The 26,108-nt window shown below is 43.0% G+C and overlaps 1 protein-coding gene and 1 long non-coding RNA gene across 5 annotated transcripts in view; one reads left to right on the top strand and one right to left on the bottom strand.

Moving 5' to 3' along the window:
* Nucleotides 1-26,108, top strand: part of LOC110469085 (uncharacterized) — a 114,663-nt gene that overhangs the window by 67,887 nt on the left and 20,668 nt on the right. The window contains exons 4-5 of the long non-coding RNA XR_014953948.1: nucleotides 7,232-7,367; nucleotides 8,819-26,108. The exon at nucleotides 8,819-26,108 is cut by the window's right edge and continues 14,180 nt beyond it. This is a non-coding gene — a long non-coding RNA (uncharacterized LOC110469085). The remainder of the gene's footprint in view (nucleotides 1-7,231; nucleotides 7,368-8,818) is intronic.
* The window catches only part of LOC110469084 (uncharacterized), a 455,123-nt gene continuing 448,386 nt past the window's right edge, over nucleotides 19,372-26,108 (bottom strand). For 2 of the 4 annotated variants that reach the window (XR_014953922.1, XR_014953923.1), the window contains exon 10: nucleotides 19,372-26,108. This exon is cut by the window's right edge. The gene's annotated coding sequence lies outside the window, so the exon portion shown is untranslated. The other 2 variants (XR_014953920.1, XR_014953919.1) reach the window with 2 other exon arrangements.

Genomic DNA, 26,108 nt, shown 5'->3' with positions numbered 1-26,108 from the left:
ATGCTCTTGTGTAACTTTTCCCAAGAGACTTGTGAATGTCCTACTGGGTGACTGTTAAGGCACCAAGGACTCAAAGTCATGAGCATCATCTTTATTATAAGGCGTAAAACATGCAGTACAAAGACAAAGCAGAGTGATTCCAGCTTTTCTGAAATTAAGAGACTGTATTGTCTCCTCAAAGTCCTTTCACAGATCTCTTTAAGAGCAGAGTGGTTTGGGGCTAAAATTGATCCTTATTTTCTATTACTTATAGAAATGTTTCTGTGCTTTAAAAATTCAGTTCCCATTTCTTTCTTGCAGACTACTCTAATCCCAAATTAGCCTTATGGGCAAAGGTCAGGAGTGCAGGAGTGCAGGTCTTATTGGTTCAATTAAAGGAAATAACACAAAATCAGACAGGCTATTGCAGGAGTCTTTGTCAACAACTTCCTGAATGCTGAGAGGCTGCTCAGGCAAAAGCTGTCTATACAGCCAGATAGTGCTGCTATTAGAAACACGTTAGTGTGAGAAATTTAAAAAAAAATACATACATGGCTAATAGCTACATGCATCTGATGACTTTCACAGCAAATGTCTTGGGCTGATGCTTCTGATTAATTATTAATTAATAATTTGGTTTTTTGGTTTTTTGTTTTTTTTTGTGTGTGTGTGTGTTTACAACTTAGCCTTTCCTCTTTTTTTTTTTTTTCCCCCAAAACACACACAACAAAGCTCAGATAACTATGCTGGTATCTATTGTACTATTACTCACCTTAATAATGTCCTTAATAATGATGAAATGTTAAATTTCCAATAATGTACCAATAAGTATTTTGGAGTTAGGGAACTGGCAGGTATGTGGGGAGGGCGCTTTGTGTTAACAGCTGATATACTGTTGTTACACTGTTGAAAATTGGGGCTAATGCACTTGTGTAAAGATCCTCTTTATAAAAGTGATTTTCCTTTATTACTTTCCTTTTTTTTTTTTTTTTTTTTGTTTGCATCCTTGTGCCTGAACATTTGACCCTGAAGGAGTAGGATGGAAAGATTGTTTAAAGAACAGAGAACTGTTTATTTCAATTTTCTCCTCTTTTTTCCCCCCTGCCTTTGCAGTTCTTTTTACAGGTAAATCACTCACGATATGGGAGAATCTTAGAAAGTTCAGAGGTTTGGGGCAGGAAACGCCTCCCCTCCCCCTGAAGTTTGGATTCAGAGCTAAATTTATCTGAATGCTGTCATTTCCCTGCTTTTCCCTCTCTACCTCCTTCATTACATTCCTCTTTCTCCCTCCACATTCCCAGCCACTCAGATCTTATCCTTTCCTTGACCTGCAGCTCCCCCTCCCTAGCCTGACAGGGCTCTAAAATGTCCGGAGGCCTTGGCTGAAGGTGGCAGCTTCTCCTGTTTTTTTTTTTTTTTTCATTCCTGAGCTGAACCATAGCAAGAAGTGCTCTGTAATTCCCTGCCATCAGAGATGTTAAAAGCAGGTTTGGTGGCTGCTAAGAGGGGAAGGCAGCAGTGGTGCCCAGCAGAGCAGCCCGGGCTGGCTCATGCCTTGCTGGGTGTGAGCATCTGCCTGTGATGCAGCAAAGGGCCCCTGCGGGTACAAGCAACTTGGTTTAGGCAAAAGAATGCAGAAATAGGTGTTGAAGTTCAGCCAAATTTCAATGCTGCTCCTGCTTTTCCCTGACACATTCTGCAGATTTGCATCATCTTATCACGATCGTGAACAGGTCTGTCCTGGTAGCAAATACACAGAGTTCAGCAAGAATCCCTCTCTTTTTGTTTTTCCCTTTTCCTTTTTCTTCTTCTTGTTTTTTTTTTTTTTTTTTTTTTTTTTTTTTTTTTTTTTCTTTAATATTATAGTCTTGCACTGTGGCTATTCTAGTTTTTCACAGAAGTGGCAGGCAGCCAAAGACTGGAGTCATTATTTGCAAACTCTAAAAATAGAGTCAAGATTTATAGGAAGAAAACAGATATGTCTTGTTATAAAACCATGAATAAGGATTGGCATGAACATAACGGTTTATTCTTTTTTGATATTGTTTATTGTAAATTGCACTCTATCTTTGTGGGAGATACAACAGATAGTTACAGTGCAGAAACACTTCCTTACTTGAAAGTGCTGCAAAACTGCAGTTTATTTGTTGTAAAGACTTGATTATTCAAAGGAAGCGATAAGAGATGTGGTAGCCCCTGGGAATTTTGTGCATTGTTGGGGTGGACAGTTTGTTTTAAAAAAAGTGTTAGTGATCTTCTGCAGGTCACTGCTGATAAAAATTACATTCTTCGCCCAGCAAAAATGTGCCTCATGAGCTGCTCTTCTGGTTAATACTGCTTGTTACTGTACACCTTGAACATCACATCCCTGATCTAACTGGGGGTAATAACACCGCCTGCTCTATCTCCTTCCTCGTAGACTCTGGCAGGGCAGGGAAAAAAAAAAAAAAAAAAAAAGGAGTGGAAAAAAACTGGAAAAAGAGGAGGGAGGGAGTAAGCAGAGGGAAAGAGGGAGAGACCTTCACAAAGAGTTAAAAAGGCCTGATGAAATCCTTACAATGTACACCATATGGCTTGACATTTACCAGATTAGTTAAACATTTCTACTGGGGATAAATATTCCTGCACATCGATGTAAAGAAATTGCATGAGACAAGGGCACATACAGCATATTTATGCCATGGAGTAATCGTTTTTTTTTCTTTTTTTTCTCCCTCCCTTCCCCTTGGCTAGCAGAATTCAGGTTACAGAGCATGAGAGGGACAAGTGTAGTACTAATTATAAATAAACCCCAATTCTGTGCACTCCTGAGCTGCTGGTGGAGTGGCTTCTAAAATCACCCCAAACATACCTCAAAAGGCTCCCCCTCAAAAAAAAGATTTGAATGAGCAATCTTGCTATAAAAAAATACCAAAACCCCAACTCTATGGAGAGGCTGAAGCATTAAAGTTTGTCAAAATCTATCTGAGCACTTGGATTGCCCGTGGAAGATGACTGTGATGGCTGCCAAAGTGATTTGAGCGGGTTAATGCAGAGGAGGTGACTGCTGGTGCCCGTGTCTGGTGCAGCCTGCCCCGCTCCTCGGTGAGCAGCCCTAAAGCCATAGATTTCATCTGATCTTTGCAAAGGCTAACATTTGTCTGCTGTCATTTTAGTGAGATTGATGACAGGCTGGGATGGGGAGGAGGAGGGGGAGCACAGCGGGAGGAAGGCTGATCCCCACAGCCCCGATAGCTGGGGCCAAGCCCATCCAGAGTTGCTATCCTGGGCCCTCTGGTCAGCTCTGGCAGTGGCAGGGAGTTCTTCCTGCACCACTCCAGCAGGAATTGCACGGTGTTGTTACAGGAGGTTGCAGGAACTTGGAGACAGGAAGGCAGCACTTCACACTTCATGTATCTTAATAGATTATTCGAGTCACAAGCAACACAGGGCAAAATGTTATGACAACCATAAGAATGTTGTTTACTGTGGCTTAATGTGGCTGGGCAGTGCAGGGTAAAGCTATCAAAAAATATTTTACTTTTTTTAAAGTTTCCAAGAGAAACTAAAAAATGTGGACATGCAGCTATTTTTATTCAAACCCCTGAATTTTGACAAACTCTTTCCAGGCTATTGCAGAAAAGGCTTGCTCCTTTTATTAGTAGTAGTACTATCCCAGTGCCAGACTAAAAATCAGACACCTTCCCGCTTGGAAGCTTTCTTGCAGGCTGATGTTATAGGGGAATCTTCTGCACGGGACAGATATCCCAAGCTGGGCAGCCAGTTGCTGGCTGCAGCATGTAATGTGCCTTGGAAAAAAATTAAGCTTTCACACCTGTGCAGGATGAATTCCATGTATCTTTTTCCATGAATGAATGAATGAATGACTATCAACGCTGACATTTGGTCTTACTTCAAAAACCTACAGATTTGTGTTTCATCAGGCACATGTACTATACATGGAGGGATCTCAGCACTTCTGGGAAAGAAATGCAGAGTCAATGGGTTACTGCCCTTGTGGAGAAATGCACCTGCAAATCCTTATCCCCATATTAGATTGGAAACCATTGAGGCAAGGGCTGGAAGCAGCCCTAGATCCTCTCTGGCAGCTGTAGGGGCGATGGGTGCATGAGCCAGTAACTCTTAACAAGCTGGAATTCAAAATATGCCTGACCTAAAACCTTGGGCTGGGACATGCACAGGCTTGGGGGAAAGCTCAGCTCCAATCCCTCATGTTGAGATTTACAGTGCCTTGACCAATGCCATGTGGATTTTAACCACCCAGTGTCCCATTACACCAAAATGGCATCATGTGAGGCCAGGGTTTCAGCTGCAGACAGGGAAAGATGCCATGGAGGATGTGAAAACAAGGTGTCTCCTTATTCTGGCTGGTCAGAGAAGAGCACAGACTCCCACCCGAGTGGGAGGGTGGCTTGGGTGATCATGGGTGGCTGTGTTGATAAAGAGTGAGCCAGAGAGATAAATACCTGTACCGAGGAAAATAAGAACAGATAATGGATTGGTGTAAGTCGCAGTATATTTCCTCCTGGTGATGAAGGGCTAACAGTGAGTTATAGATCTTTCCTCATGGTAAGAACATATTTCTTTCCAAATCATTTATCTATAAGATACTGAGATATTATTTTGTTCTGCATTGGTATTAATTGGGCTCTTTGCATTCCCACCCTGGCCTTTAGCAGGTGATAACATGGTGGGGACCCCAAAAGCTCCATCTGCACCTCCCATGAGGTGTTGCTTTTCGTGACTGGGAGCTGGGAAGAAAGAGGGAACGTTTATCCAGGTTTCTCAGGTGATGGTGATCTGGTTATTTATGCTTGACCAGAGTTCAAATCTTGCTTTGTTTAGGTCCTTAATGTACAAGAAGCATTCCTGAGAGTGTTATAAGATCTGTTACTGCTCTGGGACAGAATTAACTTTAAAAACCCACAAACATTTACACATTTGGGTGATACGACAGGTGTGTGCAAGGGCAGGAGACAGTGTGGGGAGAAAAAAAGCACCGTAGTTTTGTCAGCTGGGATAAATCAGAACACCAAATTTGATACTGAGGGGAAACAGCTTTTAAAATTTTAATTATGTTGTTCATAGTATTATTATTATTATTATTGAGTAGATAATTTTGTATAATTTAGCAAATGGCTGTTTCTCGGGCCCCTTTCCCCAGGACGGCACGTGCCTCACAGCCCTCACAGCCGTGTCACCATCTTGAGGCGAGGGTGGAAATGCTCGAGGCCGGGGAGAACAGCCAAAACAAGAGAAAAGCACAAATAAACTGGGGCCAGACAGCCTTTGGGGCTGTGGGATGAGGGGTTTGGGGATGGGCAGGTGCCATGTCCCAGTGTGAGGGCTGTGTGTGGGCAGAGCAGCTTGCGGGATAAGGGACTTGTGGTGTGTTTTCACCTGCTGTAACCCCAGCATTTGCTGTCTTGCTTAAACCTCTGCTTTTGGATCTTCAGAGAAACCTTTGCAGTGGTCAGTAAATCCTAATGTAGCACTTGCCCTGGTTTATGAGATTTCCAGGAGATTTGTCACTTGGTGGATCAAGCAGCTCTGAGGGCACAGGTTTGGGCTGATGGGAGAGGACTCCGCTGTCTCCATCTCGTTAAAATGAGCTTCAGGTTCAGTACATTAACGTGTTAATAAGGGAGCCCTGTGTTCCCACACTACTGTTAAAGGCGTTCTCACACTGCTGACCTGACCCCGTTAATCCTGGCTTTCCTGGAGGAATAGCTGATCCATCAGGCCTCCTGTACCTAAAATGAGATGAAATAGAGTGATAGGTCTATTTCAGTGCTTGTGTTTCTTAGGTACCTCAAGCAGCCTTGTTCTTTTTGTATTCATCGCTTATTTCCCTGGAAAGGAAAAAAAAATGGAAAAAAAAACCTCTCTAGATGTGAGGGCTCAAATCACTGAAGATGAGAAGCAGCAAAAGGAAATAAAGAGGTCAAACACCTAAGTTAGCTTATGATTAAAAAGAAATTAGTGGGGCTATTTTTAATTCGTTTAAATATATTACTTTCTATTAAAGAGGTCTTTATATTTTACTAAGTATGAGATGAAGTGTGTCACCAGAGGAAGATTATTTTCAGTTTTAGACCTTTTCTCTTCAAAACTTAGAAGTCCGCTGCCACTGAAGTCACAAATGCAGAGATAGCAGGAGTGGCAGCAGTGTGGGACTTTCCCTCTACAGTACACTGCAGTCACCTTCCAGTTGGGCTGGTTTGCAGGAAATCAGGGAAGAGAGACATGGACTGTGCATATCAGAGATGTTGTGGGGAGCTCTGTGGTACCACACATGCCCCCAAAAAATTCTCACCCTCAGAGTGTTGTGCAGCCTTGAGAGCCAAAACTCTGCGTCTCTGCCCTCAGACCCAGCCCAAGGTGTTGAGTCCCAGCCCAAGGCACTGCTGGGAACCCCATCAGAGGCTGGAATACATCTCATATCTGAGTTTAGTTGCCAGATCTTATGTCTTTTTTTGTTAAATCTGCTAGACTATGGATATTTTTGGGCTGCAGCTGACAGAAATTAGAAAGGATAGTTGTAAATGAAGTTTTGTAATGCCAGAAGTCTATGATGGAGCTTTTATAATCAGTGCAAAAGCTGAACGTTGATCTAAGTGTTCCAAGGCTTTCCATGAGATTCCTGGTTTTTCCATTTTTCTTTACTTTGTGTTGCTAAATGAAGTTCCTTGAGAATAAGCACAGCAACTGGGTGAGACTGCAAACCTGTGAAGGAAACACACCATAAGGGTTGAATAAAAATAATAAAATGTTTGGTTAGGAATTTGTCATAAAGCTCCAAAACTATGCATACACTCTCAGTCTCTCATTGTGTTCCCAGCTGGGAAGCCCGGCCAGAGTCACTGAACATTTCACCAAGTCTTGCTAACCTTCTGAGCTGAGTTGTGAGAAATTGTTCTTGACATCACATGAGCTGGGCCACAAGGCAGGACTAATGTGATATTTGCTGTTGAAGGTTTCCTAGGAAACATGCTACTTAGAGCACTCAGCCTTCCCTGCCACCCTTCCCACATCCTCCAACTTCCCTTGCTTCCACAGGTTTTTCAGGGGGCAGGGATGTACCCTCTGACCTCCGGACACCCTCAGCACAGACCTTCCCTCCTCCCAGTTGAGCAGAGAGGGGCTGTGGAGATTCTGAAGCTTACCCACCTAATTGCCCTTTTTTCTCTGATTTATCTCTCTTTTTTTTTTTTTTTTTTTTTTTTTTTTTTTTTTTTTTTTTTTTTCTCAGCACTCTGCAGTGGGAGAAGTGAGAGAAACTATGCTACATCCTGCAAGACTGGACTGGAGGAAGTTTGAGCCTTCTCAGTGATCTTAAGCTTTTCTGCCTTGAGGGACTGGTGGAAGAAGGTTAGGAAAATCATCAGGTAACTTACAGCTCTTGCCACGTAATTTGCCAGCAGTTTGCAATGCATTAGCTGCTATGGTACATAACCCATAAGTGTTTTTCAGCAGAATGGAGTTCCCCAATTTCTTCCCCTGCTGTCCAGCCCAAACTTTTCAGCTTGGCCATTTGGAGCAGCAGGAGAGTTCCCATTGAGGATGGGATGAATGGGGTCGGTTCACACATGTTAACCAAATGCAAATCCTTAGATGGAAACTCATGGTCAGCTTTTTCCACTGCTATTTTCAGAGCTTCCACAAAAGACCGTGCTGTGATTATATGTATTCATGATATGTATATCATGTATTCAGCTCAAACAATATTTGAATGATGCATTTAGAATTCTTCCTAAAAAAGGACTATGCTTCTGTAAACTGCATCATCTTTGTAAAAAGAGGGGAGAAAAATCTAGCTTGCTTTTCCTTTCTTCATCTCTTTCTTTTTAATATATCATTTCATAAGGCTGTAAGAATTGGTGCTAATGCCGCATTACACACAGACACACTTCTACATAATCGTATGCATTTGCCTGTATTCCATACATAAACAACCCTATGGAATCCCAACTCTTCATTGTTAAGTTCATATTTTTCAAAGCAAAGCAAAGCAGCTCTGGGTGTCAAACAGTTGCTTTCTTCACTCTCCTTCATTGGGCTTTGTGGAAAATGCAGCCAAACAAATAACGCATTGGGAATTTTGAGGGTTGACTGGGTTTTTTGGTTTGTTATCAGATTTTTTTTTGTTTTGTCTTTTTTTTTTATCTTTTTGTCTTTATTTTTGATTTTGGTGGTGGTTGGTTGGATTTTTTTGTATGTTTTTTATATATTTATTTTGGTTTTTATACCTGGCCATTTATAACTACCTCTTTTCCCTCTTGTCTCCTCCACTGATAAAACCCCATTTTTATGACTGTCAACAAGTGTCTTTCACATTGCCAATATTGATTTCCCCAACCCCTGGAAGGCCCAGAATGTCACCTCCATGATGCTCCCTGGAGCCTCTGGCTTGGAAAACAGGAGTGCTCAGGTTGCTGGGCCAGACACTGGTTTCCCACACGTTGAAAAGGAGACAAGTAGCCCCAAGTCACTGGGCTGATTCATCTCTCTCCACAGTGCTGTTTCCTTCACCTCCCTACATGTCTGTGTAGGGAAGCTGTGTGGCCAATAAGCCCCACGTACCTTGTCTTAATAATCAAAGTGCAGAGGGTGGAAAAGAAATTCCATTTGGGATTATTTAGCTCTACTAAGTTTCTGGTGGCATCTTGAAGATGGGGGTGGCTTTTGGGCTGGCTTTTCAGTGTGCCTTCATGTTCAGGAGAGCAGTACCTGCTAGGCTCTGCAAAGCCAGTGCTGCCTCACCTGTAAATCTGGGCAGAATTGGGGTATTAGTGGCCAGAGAAGGAAAATCAGTAACACTCTTCTCTTTCTCTTCCAGTTCAGAAAAGATTCCTCCAGATGTGAAGTCTGATATCAGTCAGCTTCAGAGAAATAGCAGCAGCTGAGCTGAGGACCTGCAAGCGTCAGGTCTGTACCAGTCTCTTAGATCAAAATTTTTCTCTTCAGAATCACTTTTTCCTTGCATGGAATCATGATTTGCAACTCACCCTCTGCCTGCGAGATACCATTGTAAAGCCACATTGCTCATAGAAGGCAGAACCTTTCTATGGTATGAGAGGCTGTCCCACATGTGAGATACTGGTGGTCATCCAGACCATTTGTTGTTTTCAGTCCTTGTGGCACCATATGTAATGTGTATTGGGGCATGTTGTTAAACCCCACTGCCAGCTGAGGGAGGGAGGAAAGGAGACCTAAAACCACAGCTTGAGTTATTCTTGGAGACAGGACTGGAACTCGGCATATCCTGGACACCACCCTTCACTTCTCCCTCAGCTGGTATAATTAGCAGTGTCCTGGATCTCTCTCGTTCCCATGCAAGCACACATCTGAATGCATTTTTCTTTGAAATTGTCTGTCTTGGGGTCATTTGTGTTGTGCACTTCAGGCTGCTGATAATCTGTTGTCTGCAGTGAAATGCTCACTGGTACACTGTAAATCAGGAAGAGATGCAAAGGCATCAATTTGTTACTACTGATTCAATCTCTGTGGATTTCTGGAATGGGCTACCCGTCAAACTTTGGGAGCCAAGTCTCGAAAAAAACCCAATCCTTTTTGTCTCTTTAATTTTTTTGCACTTGGCTGCTAGCCTTGCAGACGGATGTCTTACATCCTTGAGATGAACTTAGTGCAGTCCTCATTGACCTAGCAAGCTACTTTTTCCTTGATGACAAGCTGGGATCACATTTTGTAATGACTGCTGCAAGATTGTCTTGTTAGGGAAAGGGCTAAGGTGGGATCGTCTTTAATGACAATGAAAGCACCTCATAAAACCTGATTCTTCGGTTTTACAGGCATGGCTGTAAGAATTTTAGCCAATGCAGACTTAGTAAATCAGTCAGTCAAAAATTATATCAGTTGAAGCATAATGTTCATGGCAGTCCAAAAACCTGAACATGTAGGTGATTTGGAGGGCATTTTGTTAACTCTTTAATTGGTCGTTTGAGTGCTGGAGGCAGTAGCTAATTGCCTGTAGGTCACAGTAGTCCTAGAGCTTAGGTAAATGTGTATTGTCATATGTCACATTTTCATATGGCTCCTTTGCACAGGTTGGTAAAAATGATTGCTGCATAATTAAAATTAAGACAAGGTGGGAAAAGTGATTCAATTAAACCCCTGAAGCCATTGCACAAATTATCTGAAGTACCAAAAACTAATGAATAGTTAAAACTAGTTTTATCTTTTTACTCTTCATCCCTGAATCCTGAGGGTATCAAAATGGCTGAAGTCTCTCTCAAAGTTCTCCGAGGTGAGGTGAGTTTTTGGGTGGGCCGTGCAAGTTTGAGTCAGCACAAAGGAATCCAGGCCTTTTAAAATACCAGCACACAGAAACTTTGTTACCTACTTGTTTGGAATTGAAAATAACCAGACCTTACGCACAAGAGACCTTTTGGTTTCTCCACCAGCCCAGAATTATTTTGAAAACATCTGCAATATTTCACTCTGCATGCAGTAGGTATTATATACCAGGGAGGGTGATGACAGTAATAATAAATGAGATATGTTGTAACCAAAACATCCCAAGTTTTACATCATACATTTCACAAGCCTAGCAAGCATCCTGTGCTCTGACTCGAAGGCTGAGGGCATGTGGTAGTTTTACAAATGTCCATTAGTATTAACAAGTATGTTCCATTATTAGACAGTGTGCCACTGCCCCAACCTCCCAGTGCAAGAGGTGAGTTAATATGGCTTATAAAATATAAGAGTGCTGCAGGCACAAACTGTGGAAATCAGAGCCCTGGCTAAGCAGGAGGTCTCATTACATTTTGTGGGACAACTTACTAGAGGGCTGAACATGAGCATTAAAGCTGCCTCCCAGCTAAGGCTTTTTATGGTTCCTGTCCTTTCACAGAGCCATATAGCTCCAGGAGGTTTAGAGCAGCAAGGCCTGCACCTTTGGATACTGGCAGTGTGCTAATTCTGACCACGTTTAAAATGAGAGAATTGAGATGGGTATGTTTGCACTTTGCTTTTTAACAGAATTGTTGGAGCCTGAAAGTAGCAGAGCACTGAGGAGTTGTGCTCTTGTTGCTTTTTGGGCTTGTCTTTAGTTTTTGTTTTGTTTTTTTTTTTCTTTTTTTCTTGCATGGCTCTGTGCTGGTAGCTGTAAACTCCCATTTCTTGGAAACAAGAGTGTTTCTTGGCCAGGTTTGCCAGCACTGTGTGTGTCTGCACAGAGAAGACCCAGTGTGTTGAAACTGTATAAAATAGTGCATCTTTCAAGGAAGTAAAGTCTGGTTGCTCTTCATTAGAACACATACTGCCCTGCAAGGTTCCTAAAATATGCCCTGGTAGGGACTGTCTCCTGCCATCCAAGTGAAGTGATCTCTAAATATTACCCTAGAGGGATGATGTGGATACATAAATGAGGAACACAGTACTTTTTTGTGCTTCCACCTTTTTGGAAGTGATTCTCACCCTGCATTTGAAGCAGTTAAAAACCTTCTTCTAATGCTTATCCAAACTTAATCAGAAACCTTAAATAGGAACTAATTTACTGTCACAGGTAGCATGTTCATCTTAGTACTAACTTTATCAAACCACAAGAATTCCCTGCTGAGGACCAGGGTGATTCAGGGAATAGGAGGTTATGAAAACATGATGATGTCAACTCACTAGATGAGTCTTTCATTTATGGGTAAAGCTTCTGTAGGTAGAAAAAATAAACCTTCCTAAAGATCTCTGTGGAACAAAACTCCAAGAAATGAGGAGAGCAGAGAAAAAAGAGAAAATACTGAAGCACAGGAGGTGTTCAAATCACGTGAGCTCTCTGCTTTCCCATGCTTCCTGGTGGAAAAGCAAACAGCCAGACATTGTCAGGAGTGTCCTAAAAAGTCAGAATGTGAGTGGACAAGTTGCAGTCTCCCCCTCAAAACATTTTTTTAGTCTTTTTTGATGTGTGTTCAGCCTAGACTGCTGGTAGTCAGAGACAAAATTTCCACTGCCTGTGATTCAAGAAAAACACTTCTTATGTCATTAAACAGAGTGCTTTTCTGTAGTCTTTTCTGTATGGTCTTGGCTTGAGACCACCCAAATGCCAGGTGAAGTAGTGCTTGGGGCAAGTCGAGTTTTCCTTCCACTCCAAGGCATAAGCAGCAGGCTGCAGCTGATTGCATAAATGCAGACTGATATTTCTAGGAGGCTACCAACAAAAAACAGGTTATGGGATGGGTTGTTGTGGATTGCACCAAGACAGGACTGAAATTCCTGCCATGTGTATAGGAATGTGGAAATGACCCAAGAGTGTTTGGGATGCCGTTGTGAATTTCACATGTGTGTATAGTAAAGTATTATGTTTGTAGAGATGTATATGGCAATACCATGCAGGACTAATATGAGACATAAAAGTTGTTAAAAGACATTATGTGACACATTCACAATTTTTCCTCGGGGTACAGAGAGTGAGTCGAGGTCATGGCACCAAATTCATCTTTCAGAAGTGCCTAATTTCACTGACTACGGAAGGCTTGGACCACTGCCCTGTATTTACTAAAAATCTATATTTTAAGTTATTAAAAATACCCCAATAGAATTTTGATCTGTTAATATAGACCTTTTCAAAGAAAAAATGCAAGCTTTTGCTACCAGCCAGGTCCATTCCCATGTCACACTCTGCAAATAACAACTGCATTAAAAAAATTTAAAACTTGGATTGAGGAATGCAGCCAGGGTTGCTGGTTGAGGAGCCAGGAGCACAACCCTTACCTGCTGGGCTTTGTGGAGAAGACCTACACTATCAAAGCTCTGGGAGGTAAAGGAATGCATTTACATTAGGGCTTTGAAGAAATTCTTTGAAAAGCCTCTGGAATTACAAATATGGTGAAACAGGCTTTCCACAGAGTTTCTGGAAATGCCCTGTGAGTCCCTGCTAGGTTCCCCTGAGAACTGAAGGAGGCAGCAGGAAGCTGGAAATGGCCTATTAAATTAGATAGGACAGGCTTTGGTGGTGGGTGGTGGGACCATGGCACTAGTGAGCAGCAGGATGTGCACATTGTGCTTCCTTTGGGGTGCATTTTCTGTGTTTTTAATACATGAGACAAACTTTGTTTCCAGTGAGTCTGGGGTCCCGCCATCCTCATGTAATCTCAGGGAACACACTCTTTGCTCACAATCATTCCATGTGCAAGGACCAAAAAGACTGCTTGAGGCAAGTGTTCCTGGGTCACTCCAAGCAAAGGTCAGGGATATGAGAGATTCCTTTGGCAGTGGGGTTGCCCAGGGATACGTCTGGAAGGCAAGGTCTGCTCTGCCATGCTATTACAGTGATGTTCCAGCTTTTCCAAGAGGAGAATGTTCTTTGTGTGTTCCCACCTTCTCCTGGCTTATACATGAGGTGACAGCAAGGCTGAAAAAACCCTGCTGGGTACCCAGAAAGGGACAAGGTTAATAATGACCAGCATGCAAAGAAAGAATAGACATGAATAGATTTGGATTGATTGCCTTAGACAACTTTATGGCTTTGTTTTCCTTCCTAAAGTATTTTTTTTTTTTTTTGTTTTGTTTTGTTTTTTGGTTTTTTTTAGTAAAATAAATCACACCTCATGAGATAGCACTATGCAAATATGTCAGAGTATTTTTGGTGGCTCACAATTAGCCTTGATAACCCAAAAGATGGAGGCTGGCATATGCCATGGGTAGAGTCAGGGATATTGTGCATCTTTATGTCTGTGGGCATGTGACAGGTTTCTTCAGTCAATTTCAGGCCAGGCTGAATTTAGCCACCTTGGCCTGGATATTATCCATGTGGCTAAAATTGCCAGATCATTTACCCTGGAAATTATTGCAGGGGTACACTGCCAAATGCACAATTGTATTGTTCCTTTGCTTCGTGCTGTTGGCTGTTAAATGTACCTCTGAGCCTTAAGCAAGCCTTGATTGAGTGTTTTTTGTTCACATGAAATTATAGACGGGGAGAGGAATCTTTGAGTCTTCTTTCAGGATCTACCAAAACCTTTGTCATTTACTTGTAGCTTAGGTAGTTATGACTTAGAGGGTGAGAAGGAAGTAAAAGGGCTTATGTAAGAGTTCAGATGATGGATCACTTGAATTTATAGTGGGAAATCTGTGTTAGTGAAGGCTGGAGCAGGAGCCAGAAAACTTTAGGATTTTCTACACGATGAGAGATCAATGACTAACCCAAGTTTGTGAGCCATAAAATGGTCAAGCTGTTTAGACCTTAGGTAGGAGGTGACAATAAATCTCCTGGTGATGTGGAGATGAGGGTTCTCCTGTCCCTATCTACAACAACAGCTGTTTGCTTGGAAATATGCACAGAGAGACTCTGCTGTGTGAAAAACCCCTGTCTTGTGCCATCGGAATGCTGAGACCATTCCGGCCTGGGAATTGTGGGAGTCCCTTTTTAAAACATGAACATGTTCAGGTATCCCTGAGGAGCAGCCATTTGGGGCACCACGTCTTTTGGAGAGCTCTCAAGATCTGCATGCTTGAGAGGCATCCCAAGCTAGGGAGGAGATGTTTGTTTTCCGTTAGCTCTTGTATAAGGAATAGAACTACAAGAACAAGCCCTCCATTAGGAAAATTATTGTAAATGACAAATTCTCCACTGTTGTTCCCACAGCAAAGAGATTTATTCTGTTAGGGTCGCCCATTCTGCAACAGAACTTTTCTTACAATTTCATGAGGAGATAGTCTTATGTCTCTGTGGGGGAAGGTTCATCTCTCCATACAATCCTCCTTTTGGGTAGGATGAGGAAAGCAATTGCCAGGATGAAAGAGTAGCAGCTCTCCTGGAGGAAGCCAGCTGGCAGCCCTCTCTGGGAACCAGCACTGCCCACCAGGGAGGAGCTCTGCTCTCCTCCTGCAAACCACACATTTCACTGTGCACTTGCAAGGCAAAGGTGGGCATGATACAAACCTACATTTCAGTCAATAAAACCTCAACACAGAGAAGAAATATGTCCTTTCTTGTTTGTCTTATGGAAGAGAAGAGAGGCTTCCTGGCACCAAGAGACACCTTTGCTTTTCTTCTTTTTTTTTGTCTTTCACTGCCATTTTTCCTCTGTGGAAAGAGGGAGACATTGTGGCTCTAGTTGCATCTGTTTTCACTATTACCAAGACAAAAACTTCAATTTTCCAACTGAACTTAAAGTCCAAGGACCAGCTCAGTTTCCTTCAATAATTTCTGAATATTTCTCACATGATGATGTCTTGTCATGGTAAGAATGAGAAGGAAACCAGGAAGGGCAGTCCAGCTTTCCAAAGCAAAATCTTGAGGCTCTTTTCTGAAATTCTCACAAATTTGGGTCAAGGTGTATTGCCAGGTTGAATTACAAACATGCATGGCTCTAGATGCCTGCTCTGTTCTGTGCTGCCTGCTTCTGAACCTTGAAAGTCTCTCTGTTAAGAGCTTGCAAACCAGAGTAATCCCACGGCTGTTTTGCATGGATTCAGCATTGGCTCATGGGAATAGACAGTGTGCACATCCCAGGTCTGTTTGAAATGCTGCAAATGGTTGCTGAAATACTGTGTTCCTTTTCACCCCATTTTCTTGCATTTCCCAGCACAACAGCACTTTTGAGCTTCCTTTTCCCCTCCATCTGGTACTTGCCTCCTTCCTCTTTCCCTGCAGCCCACAAATGTTTGCTGCTCTGGGAGCCACTGCCCCAGGCCCCAGGTGCTGTTGTATAAACAGGGGCTAATCTTGGAGATGAGGGAAGCAGTGGTTTTCCTCTGAGCTCTGTGGTGAGATCCCCCTCTGGCAGCGAGGCCCCACTCCCCATCTTCCCCTTCCACCCATTCTCCTGCATCTCTGCACCCAGAGTGAGTCCTGGGCTTGGGAGCCAGAGAGGACCCTGCTGAGCGAAGATCATCAGGTTCAGTTACAGATGAAAAATGGGATGAATCAGATGGATTAGACAGAATATGGACTGATTGTTCTTCTTTACTCTAGTAACTTGAATTTTTAATAATTGTAAGGATTTTAGGGTTTTTTTGTTTGTTTGTTTCATCTTAACTAGCTATAGGTAAATATCTGCAATTTTAGCAATACTGCTTTATTCTGACTGGACACTTGGTACTCTTTATTTATGGACTGAAATACTGTACACACCCTTCCAGCCCAACTAGGAGTGTTCTTTTTAAAATTTTCTTTCTAGGAATGAACACCCCCATAACAGTCATTGCTGAACTGTTTGCAGTAAACAAACACAAAAGGGCTATAAATGCAGCCAGAGATCAAAATCAAAAGAAGGATTCTCAAAAATGTTTGTTACTGTTTGCTCACCTTTGGAATATACATCCTGTTCCTCTTCTTAAAATATTTTATTTTTTTAGTATAGCTGGGTGAGCTGGTATTTCTTTTGCTCAAGCTGTCTCTAAACTTACATTTCCAACAGTGGCAGCAGATTATGAGATGATACTTATAGAAATGACATTATATCATTCTATAAAATACCCATCCTGAAAGGCAAAATCTGGAGAAATTATAGGACTAAGAGACCTCCTTTGAGAGGCAGAAACTATTTCAACTTGTTATTTTTAGAGCTCTGCAAATCACATATTTTTCTCTTCACTGGCAATTCAAAAAAAAAAAAAAAAAGGAAATTGTAATAAGTTTTAAAAAAAATCCTTCATAACTTTTTTTTCTATAAAATGGAAAGTTGAAATATGTCATTTGTGGGCAAATGAGATGCTTCACTTTAATTCCACTATTTTTATTTTAGTTCCTTTTCTCAGATGATAAAATTTAGACACAGAATGGTCTGTTCTGAGCTGACTGCTCATGTGAATGGGATGGGGGCTCTTGGCCAGGACACCTGACCTGGAGCATGAATAGTGAAATGGACACAGGGACAGCTGTGTCCTTAGCTGGCTGATCCATTGTAAATGTTCCTGTGGGTCTGTGGACCTTGCGTCCACCTCCACCATGCACCACAAAGATTAAAAAAAGATCTGGTAAGGAATGTTTTTGAGGAAGAATGCTGATAGATCCAGTGATTGTGGGCATTATCCTTGAATTAACCTTGTACATTGCTTTCCAGGGATGGCAAGTGCTGTGTGGGGACCCCCAGCATGCCTGCGAGCTGCTGGATCTCCCAGCTATGGAGCATCCATACCTGTGGAGTACCCATGCCTATGGAATGTCCCTAGGGATGAGGGAGGGATGCTGCCCTCCCATCCTTCCCCATTTCCAGCTGTTTCCAGTGAGGAGATGGGGCTGGAATCAAAGCAAACCTCTCTGAAACCTTCTGGCGTTAAGGAGGGTTGAGCACTGAATTTGTTTTAATGGGAGGGGTCTTGAATAAGGGCCTGACTAGTAACAATCAGCACTAAAATCTGATGCAGTAGGAAGAGATGGGTGCTAAAAAAAAGGGGAATAGGAGCAAAATACCATCAGCAAGAGCAAGCTTGGGGCAATAAATAGGATATTTCCATTTGGAAGCAGAGGTTCCAAATGGGGAGGGTTGGATGATTGATGTGATATTCTGTGAGATGAATTATGGGGTTTGAGTGTCTTAGTAGCAGCCAGGTGACTGGATCCCCAGAGGATCTCACAGAGGGAGATCACACTTGTGATCTCACACTCATGGGGCAGTGTCAGAGAGCACCTTCACTTGCCAGACACTCTGCTCATAAGCTCATGTCCCGGAATATCCAGTCTTGAGCCCTTTCCAGCTTGGGAAGGGACCACTTCAATATTCATTGTGGATAAAGAATGATAATGCTTCTGTTTCCTTTCTCCAGTCTTCTTTTTTAAAGAGAAAAGATCATAGTAAAAGAAACTTGTTTTTCAGAGATCTCACTTCCAAAACTTTTTCCTCAGAGTGATTTAGCCTGCAATTTTAGAGTTTGTTTAATTACATTTTTAAACTTCCCTCCTTTAATTACTCCTTTTTTTTTTTTTATTAACACCTAAATATGTTACTATTTGGGGCACAAACAGAGATTACAATTAACAGAATAATTACACTCTTTTTGTCAGTGTAACCTCATGGTACAGAAAGTATTACAAATCCATTTTAAAACATATTAAATGTTCATATTAATGAGGATAATAGAGAACAAGTACCAGCAAACTAAATATTGTTAATGATTTTGAGCTATTAAATTCATTACCATTTCCTTTCATAATAAAGTGGTTAGTTGCTAATTAGACCTTTTTTAACTCATCATTATTGAATTCATTACATTGTGTGCAGTTAACCCTTAAAGATCTCCCTGGCTTTACAGATGCAATTAAAAAATAATTTCAGCAGCATTTGAAGCTGAGATGCCATTCTCAAACCTGCTTGTATTTTTGACAGTAGCTTCATGTACTTTTCTCCTGGTACATTTTCTTGACACATCATGCCTAGCAGCTTCTCAGCTGTCACAGCAGCTCCAGCAACACATACGATGGAAACATGCTGTATTCATTTCATTTAATAGCGTTTAATGTTAAAGCTAAAGTATAACCCACTTGTTTGGCCAAGGAAAAAAATACCCATCAGCGTGCTAAATGGCTGACGTCAATGAGCTGCTCTTCTCCAAGTTAAATCTGCTGGGAGTTGGGATGAGGTACCTTCTCCTCCTACAAAGATGGATATGCTTGCACCTATCTGGGTATGTGGTCTTTCTCCGCAACCCTAGATGGAAATCCCATCCCTGACAGAGTTCATGTCAAAAATTCTCTTGATTGCAAGGCATCCCTGAACTCATCTTTCAGCAGCTCTGAGGGTTTGCTTCACTCTTGGGGACAGGATGAGTGCCACCGTGCCTGTGTCCCGTCCCACAGATCTGATTCCTGGAGAGGGCACTCCTGGGGACTGAATCAAAGGGCTTTGCTTCTCCTCCTTCCTCCTGTCCTCGCTCATTCAAGTGAGGGAGAGAACAGAGCCTCCATCTCTTAACTTCTTTTGTTTTGTACTGTGCACACTTTTTTTTCTTTTCAAAAAACCTAAAACACAAACACCCCAGACACTTTAAAGTTACAGGTATTTCAGTAATGCTGGGGCTAATGGACAGCATTCCATGCTTTGCCTGGGTGTGGCACAGCAGCGTGGCAGGAGAGGGACAATAGTGGCTGGCTGGAAAATGCCATTTCTGGAGGAGTTCTGCTGCAGCAGCAGGGCTGTCACAGTGCCGGCAGGCAGGCGTGCACCACTCACGTTACTTGCTGCAAGCAACTCCCACCAAGGAACAATTTTACTTGGTGGGAAAGGCTTGGTGACACTTATTGCTGTTGTGCTCAGTGGCTGAAAGCTGGGCTGATGGATACCCTGCAAATCCAGGTGATAACAGATTTGCTGTGCACATCCTGCATGTCTCTGGAGAGGCTCTGGCTGCACTCCTGTCTGGGTGTGGTGTGATGTGGGGGTACAGCTGTGGGCCCCACACCTGTTCCCCAGTAAATAACCACAACAACACCACAGGTCTGTAACCTCTATTTTATTTAAACCCAGCTCCCTTTCACCTGTGAACAGCAAAGGTATAAATGTGCCTCACCAATCACATTGGACTATTGTATTATACAGTCTATTGAATGTTTTTGGCAGGCACGAGCTCCTGTGCTACTGTGTCCTTATTTTATTATTGTTTTGAGGGTAGAGATGTGTGATTATCCATTCTTGCTTCAGGCATAGCAAGCCATCTGGAATGCTTATTAAACCCACAGGCAGATCAGAAGGATATAACTCTGATGATGTACATGTACATGGGCTGTACTACATCATCAGAGCATTGCTTCTCTGATGATGTAGTACACATTAGTGGGCCTAGATAATGGATTAGGACTAGCAGAGTGAAAGTTAGATTTTTTGAAGGATGGATATGGTGAGGTTTTTTTTTCTCCCTCTGGGTAACTGCTGGCATAAGATGTGGAAAGGAAAATTTAAAAGCGAGCCAAGGAGGCTTCAAAACTTGTAAGTACTTAGCTTGTCAATGGGGAGGGACAAGTGGTGATCAAGAGGCTTAAGGAGACAGCTTTGAAACCCTGAATCACTGCAAAGAGGTCATAGGTACTTGTCTGCTCGAGTGAAAAGGGACATGGAATGTGTCCAGGAAAATGCTGCTTCTCTGATCCTCCTTTCGTTGGTCACCAGGGTGGGTTTTGGGCAGGACTTTGGCTTTTCCTCATCCTCCAGTCCTGCAGCAAAAAACCAACACCCTGTATTATGACACACAGAACTAGTTTTTCAGCAGTTTCCAAATTTATGCTCATCGCATATTTGCAAGTACTATTTAGAAATAAGCTTTTCAAATGAACGAGGGATCTGATCAGCTTTCACAGTAGCCATGTGTCTTCTTTTCTGAGTATGAAAAGAAAATCAACATCAGTAAAAATGAAAAACAATCTGGGCACTACTTATGGGCTATAGGTGAAGGAGGGTATAACTATTTGCATCTCTGTGGAGTTCTAAATATAATTTCTGTTTCTCTTTGTTCATAACCCTTTGTGCAATGCTTTTCCGAGGTAGCTGATATTTGTCTAATCATGGAAAGGTGTTTCATGTCTAAACAAAACCTTTTCCTGTGAAAGCTGGGAAGGTTTATAAAAGCTAGGTCATTCAGTCGGGAAGCTGAATGTGTGCTATGCAATTTAGATAACAAATTGCACACTTTAAATATCAAACTGTAAATATCAAGTACTCAAAAGAATATTGACATTTTTTAGCAATTCCAAAGAGTAACAGAACTTTCAAAAAGGAGCCGTACATAGTGAACATATGCTCTAAAAATCATAGCTGTAAAGTAAGGCAAATGCCTGTTTTAACAATGGCAAATAGCAAGTGGGGAACGGGATGGATCACGTTTTATTAATGCTCAGTGTGTCTCAGGTTTGTCAACACCCTCACCTGTGTGGCTGAGGAAGGGGAGGTGCACATTTGTCAAAGCAACAATTTGTGATTTTGGGTGCAAAATAGCAGCACTTGAGTAATTGCTTTGCCAAAATCTTCATTTTAGGTGACTCTGTGGCTTTGCAGTTTGATGGTGACCAGGTTATTCTTAAAGTGTAAAGGAAGGTTAGTAAAAATTCCCAGTTAGAACTGGAGTTCATAATTTACATGGCTGTCAACAGATGCTCCCCATTTGACAGATTTTGAGGTTTTCTTGGTGAGGAACCACAGTGAACTCCAGCTTGTGACCATTATGTACTTCTCTTTATTTGGGCTTGATGGACACAAGGAGAGTTTGTTTTCTCTTTCTGAGGAAGATTCCAGAGAAGTTTCTGTTTCATTCCTGTGAAAAATAGAAGAAAACTTGGAAAACTCTTCACTCTCACTGCAAATCAAATGGACCCTTTTTGGATAGTCCATGCTTGCACAGCTCTTGGGTAGCAATTTTGGCAGGAGGAGGGTGTGTGGGTGTCCCTGTGTTGATTTCCAGATTTGCACCTCTCTGAAGTGTAGCATCCAGCTTTTGCCCTTTTTCAAGCCTTCCTTCTGTTCTTTCCTTGGGTGCCTTACCATGTTTCTGCTCACAGGAACACCTTCCTTTTCTCCCCCATGAGTTGCCCTCTGTCCTCTGGGTTCTCCTTTCTTGAACCCCACTGCAGGGCTGCTGCAAAGCCAGCCATGTCCCCCACTCACCTTCCCGTGCCAGTTTGCTTCTTGCCCTGCCACTGCTTTGTCCCCAGCTCCTGCTCGCTGGGGAAGGAGATGACAAACTGTCACTTTCTCAAACACCCTCTCCTCCACTGACTACTCTTAAAGAGGCAGTGGGATAAATGAAATTCAGCATCCGAAAGGCTCAACTCCTCCAGAAAATATTCCACCCACAAGTGGGGAGCTTCAAAATCCATTCCTAGCAGTTAATGCTCCGTCCTAAATGACACAGCTTTTCAGTAGTGACATGTGCATTGATCTGCGTTACAAAAATAAGAGAAATAGCACTTCTTTTCAGCAGCAGATAATTACCAGCATACATCAGGTTCCCTCCTGCTGATACCCACAGGGTGGAGGGGATGGGAGTGGGCATTAGGTGCAGGGGATGCGGCTGGCTCGCACGATCAGCCAGCTAAATAATATTGATTGGGATTTGTGTGGAGCCCTGGCACACCCCTCCTGGCTGGTGTGATGAGCCACGGGGGGACATTCGCTCCAGTTACAGCATTCACCCCAGTCATGTCTGCCACGCAAAGGTGCTGGTTAGGCATGAGCAAGCCGGGAGCTGAGAGCTCCTCCAGTCCTTAGCAGGAAAGATCAGAGCCAGGTGGCCATGGCCCAGGTGGAAGAGTGGAATGAACTATGGGACAGATGTGTGAGAAACCCTCCCAGCTCCATCAGTGGGGCACAGCTGCCCTGGCAAAAGCCTCTCTGCCTTGCCTGCTGCCCCTCTGCACGCAGGCAGTTTGGCGCTGTGGGAGGTAATTTCCAATGGCTGACTGCTGATTCTTCAGTCTACATAATGAAACGTTCTCCACTGGGACTGGGCTCTGCCTGAGGTGTTTGAAAAGTCCCCCTCTCTGAGGTTTGTCTCTGGGCTGCGATGAGCTGCCTCTGCTCTATTCAGGTGCATTCAGCTTTGCAGGAGCTCCTCCCCAATGAACCCCCCTTCGGCAGGAGACACCCCAAATATCTGTGAGGGAAGGGGTGCCACTCACCAGCCATCAAACACCTGCACTGCCCGCAGGCAAGACAAGTGCCTTTACTTGACTCACCTCTCTTCCGGGCAGATGTCTGAAAAATCGCTGCTGTCATTTTTCTGGCTGAACCGTCAGTACACAAAAACACCTTCATTTTCACAGGAGTGCTGGAAAAGCTGCAGCTATCAGGGAAAGGGGCTGCTGCTTCCTATGTGGGACTTTCCTATTTCTCACTTCGTATTCTGTCATACTTTAGAGGCGAATAAAGCCCATTGGCAACGGGACTGAAAGTGCTCTCTGGGTCTAAGCACGCTCCAGTGTTTTAGCTCCACTGAATTTCCTCTCATCAGTGAATGCAATCTGCCGTGAGAAAGTTTTACTGTCTCTGAGTCCTTAGGAAAACATTCTTAGATAATTGAGACATTCCCAAACAATTAAGATAACCAGATGTGTCTGTTATTTGTAATTACCTGAACATGAATTCTTTCTTCAAGAACAGTTCCATTTTTTGTGCTTTTTGAATTACTCCAGATACTGGATAGGAAGATTAACTCCTCTGAAAAGTAATCTGTGGTTTGCACCCAGCATGTCTCATTCTCATGCAAAATCAGCTCCTCCCAGAATTAAGTACTGGGGCTGAAACAACATGTGAAATGAACTTTCCAGTTCTGTGTACTTGCGATCCCCAGCCTGCAGTGCCCTTACAGGTGACACCATGGGGTGAACTTGGAGGCTTGTAGTCTATGAACAACCCATGAAGAAGATGCTAAAATGATTTCTTCAAGCAGGGAAAATTGCTGAAGGCTCAAAAGTGGTTTCACAAACCACTTCGTTAAGTAGCACAGTTTGAATAAAAGGGGTTTTGCACACGCTGTGTTTGCACCTAGAGCTTCTGCAGCATTTTCATTGTACAAAGCACCTGGCTTTTTCTGCATTGCAGTGCCCAAGGAGAGGGAAGTTGAGGCAGCCTGGTAAATCTACAGTGTAGGAAAGACACCCTTGCATTTGGTCTCTCCTTCTTCTGGGCTTCAGTATCAAAAATAGCATTTCCAGTTACAACTTTCTGTTGCAAAATGGGTCTTCTGTCTTCCTCCTTTCCCACATCATCAAACAGAGCTTGATTAAGAACGGGCTGCTCACACCCAGCTTCGGGCTTGGCATTTGACTGTCCCTTTTCTGAGGAGCCTCTTTCTCTCGGCTTGCTCGTGGTGGGTTTCCCTCCTGCTGTGCCTGCAGCTGTGCTGCTGTTTCACCAGGACATGGGCTCCATTCCCATGCAGAGCAGGCCTTTTGGAGGCAGCTCCCTAAATTCAGCTCCCCCTCAGGAGCTATGTGTCAGTGGTCCTTTCTGCACCAGAGTCTGTAGCTCTGTGCTGGTTATTCCTGAATTGGAGTCATTACCTTCAAATCCCTTCTGGTCCTTTTCCTGGCAGTGTCTCTGCAGGGATACAGGCAAAGGGCAGCACTGTTGCTGCAGGATCAGGGCAGTTAAGCTGTTTAATCACTTTTATCAGCTTTTATCCTCACATCTTACTGCTCATCTGATACCTGGGCACTGGAAGAAGGAAGAGGGAAGTGTCTAAGTCCCAGGGTTCTGGTCTACTTTTCCTCTTCTGACTCAATGGCTTCATCTTTGTCTTCTCCCCTAACAACTTCCTCCCATTCTGTATGTGCTTATAACTGACAGTGGTGAGTCCAGTGGTGATATGGCACCTTCAGTTGTTCCAAGACAAGTTTATTTTTCAGAAAAAAAGGAAGAAAACCAATTTTTGCATGAGTACTTGGTAACTGGTGAGTTCAATATTAGATTTTTTTTCCCTTGAAGCTCTTTCCCTCTTTTATTTGACAGTTTTGCTCTGGGCGCTGTTATCTTCGTTGTCCCAAAGGAACATCCTTGAGTGTGTTAGTCACGTACATATCAACTGAGACTTCTGTCACCAGTTTTCAGCCTGCTGAGGACTTAGAGATCACAGTATTGTCTTGGTGCTGAAAATAGATGGGGCTCAGAGATGGTTTGGGAGACTGGTGAGAAATGCCTGTTTGCACGCCTGCTCATGGTTAGAAGATTTGCTTGGTATGAGGTAAAGTCCATCCTCTCTGCTGCACAAGGGAGCTGGGACACCTTTCCCAGGTAGAGGAACACGTGGTGGAGGATCTGGTGGCTTAAATTCCCTCTCCTTCAAAAGTGAAAGGCATCATCAAGTTGTTACCTGGGAGCCTACTGATGTTTTCAGGCATTTTTCATCCCAGGAAAATGCAAGGCAGGATTTCTGGTGCAGGGAGGCAGTGTAGCACTGATTTCTTCATTGGGTTCCTTCAGGGCTGATTTTCCTCAATCAGACCAGTCCTTTTATGTTATTTTATATTTTATATTGTGTATGTTTTTATGTTACAAGAAAGGAACATGCACATTTCTTTTGTGTGGTCATTTTGTGTTCAGCAAAATGTGGCAATTTTTGGAGGTGAACTCCATACTGGTGGGGAGAAGGAGCTTTATCTGAAGCAAACCATGTGCTGAAGTTTGCCTTCAGGTGAACTAAGACTTTACAAAGACTGGCTTGAGATTTCAGGAATGGCTTGAAGACCTATAATAAAGTAGAGAGTTGCACAAAAGGATTTAATTTTAATAGCATTTTGTGTGAGAGCAAGAGGGAGAAGTCTGGAGTTTAGTCATATGGAACGAAAATATAAGGGAAGGGAGGCAGAGGGAGAAGAAAACTGGGCTAGGTCAAAAAGTTTGCAGAAAATTCCAATAAATGACGAGCCAAAAGCAGGAGGCATGAAGCAGGCTGGTAGAAAAGTGTTTGTTCAGTTTGAATGTATTTGGTGCTGGGACAAGAGCGAGGTGAAAAGGGAAGGGAAAGGAAATTGAGCCTACAACTACTTCTGTATCTACTAGTGAGAAGTGTAACCACTACTGAAATGTGATTTTTCTTCCCTCTGAGAATGTGTGAATACCAGTTTTTTTTTCCCCCAGGAGTTTTTAAGTGTCTTTTTGTACTAACAGTAAAGCAGATCGTGGTCCTACAGTGAGCAACGTAGGTGTGTCTGGAGGTGCCCAGGAAAACAAATCCATGGAATATGTCTCTTTATCAGCACCTAAATTTTCTGTCAGATGCAAGTTGGTCTCAAGAGCACTTCTGGTGGAGCACTGGGGGGTTTGGCAAGGCCAGGAAAAGTGCTTCAGGCCTGGAGCTTCCCAGGTCTCCATCCTGCAGACTGCTCATGCTATTCCTTCTCTATCTCTGTCCCCATGGATATAAAAGGGTGCTTTACAGCCCCTGCCTCATAAATGTCATAAATGTGCCATTTGTGGTCTATTCTTTTCCAACATGTGCAGGGACAAGGAGGGGAAACTTTCCAGAGCTGAGCCAAGGATGGCCCTGGCCTTGGGGGTCCCACTAAAACCCCCTGCACAAGCAGCATTCAGACCTGCTTAACCAGCCTGCCCTCATCACAAATCCTGCATTTCCAAATAAATATTTTAATAAAAGGGAATTGTGTAGATTGTTAGTCTAGCTTATTAGGTTTTAAAAATTCATGTTTCTAAATTCCCAGTGTTATTTCCCACTCGCTTTAAAGGGGA

This window comes from Lonchura striata, chromosome 3, assembly GCF_050655825.1.
Source record: "Lonchura striata isolate lonStrDom1 chromosome 3, ASM5065582v1, whole genome shotgun sequence".
NCBI lineage: Eukaryota > Metazoa > Chordata > Aves > Passeriformes > Estrildidae > Lonchura > Lonchura striata.
This window is presented reverse-complemented; position numbering and strand designations above follow the sequence as displayed.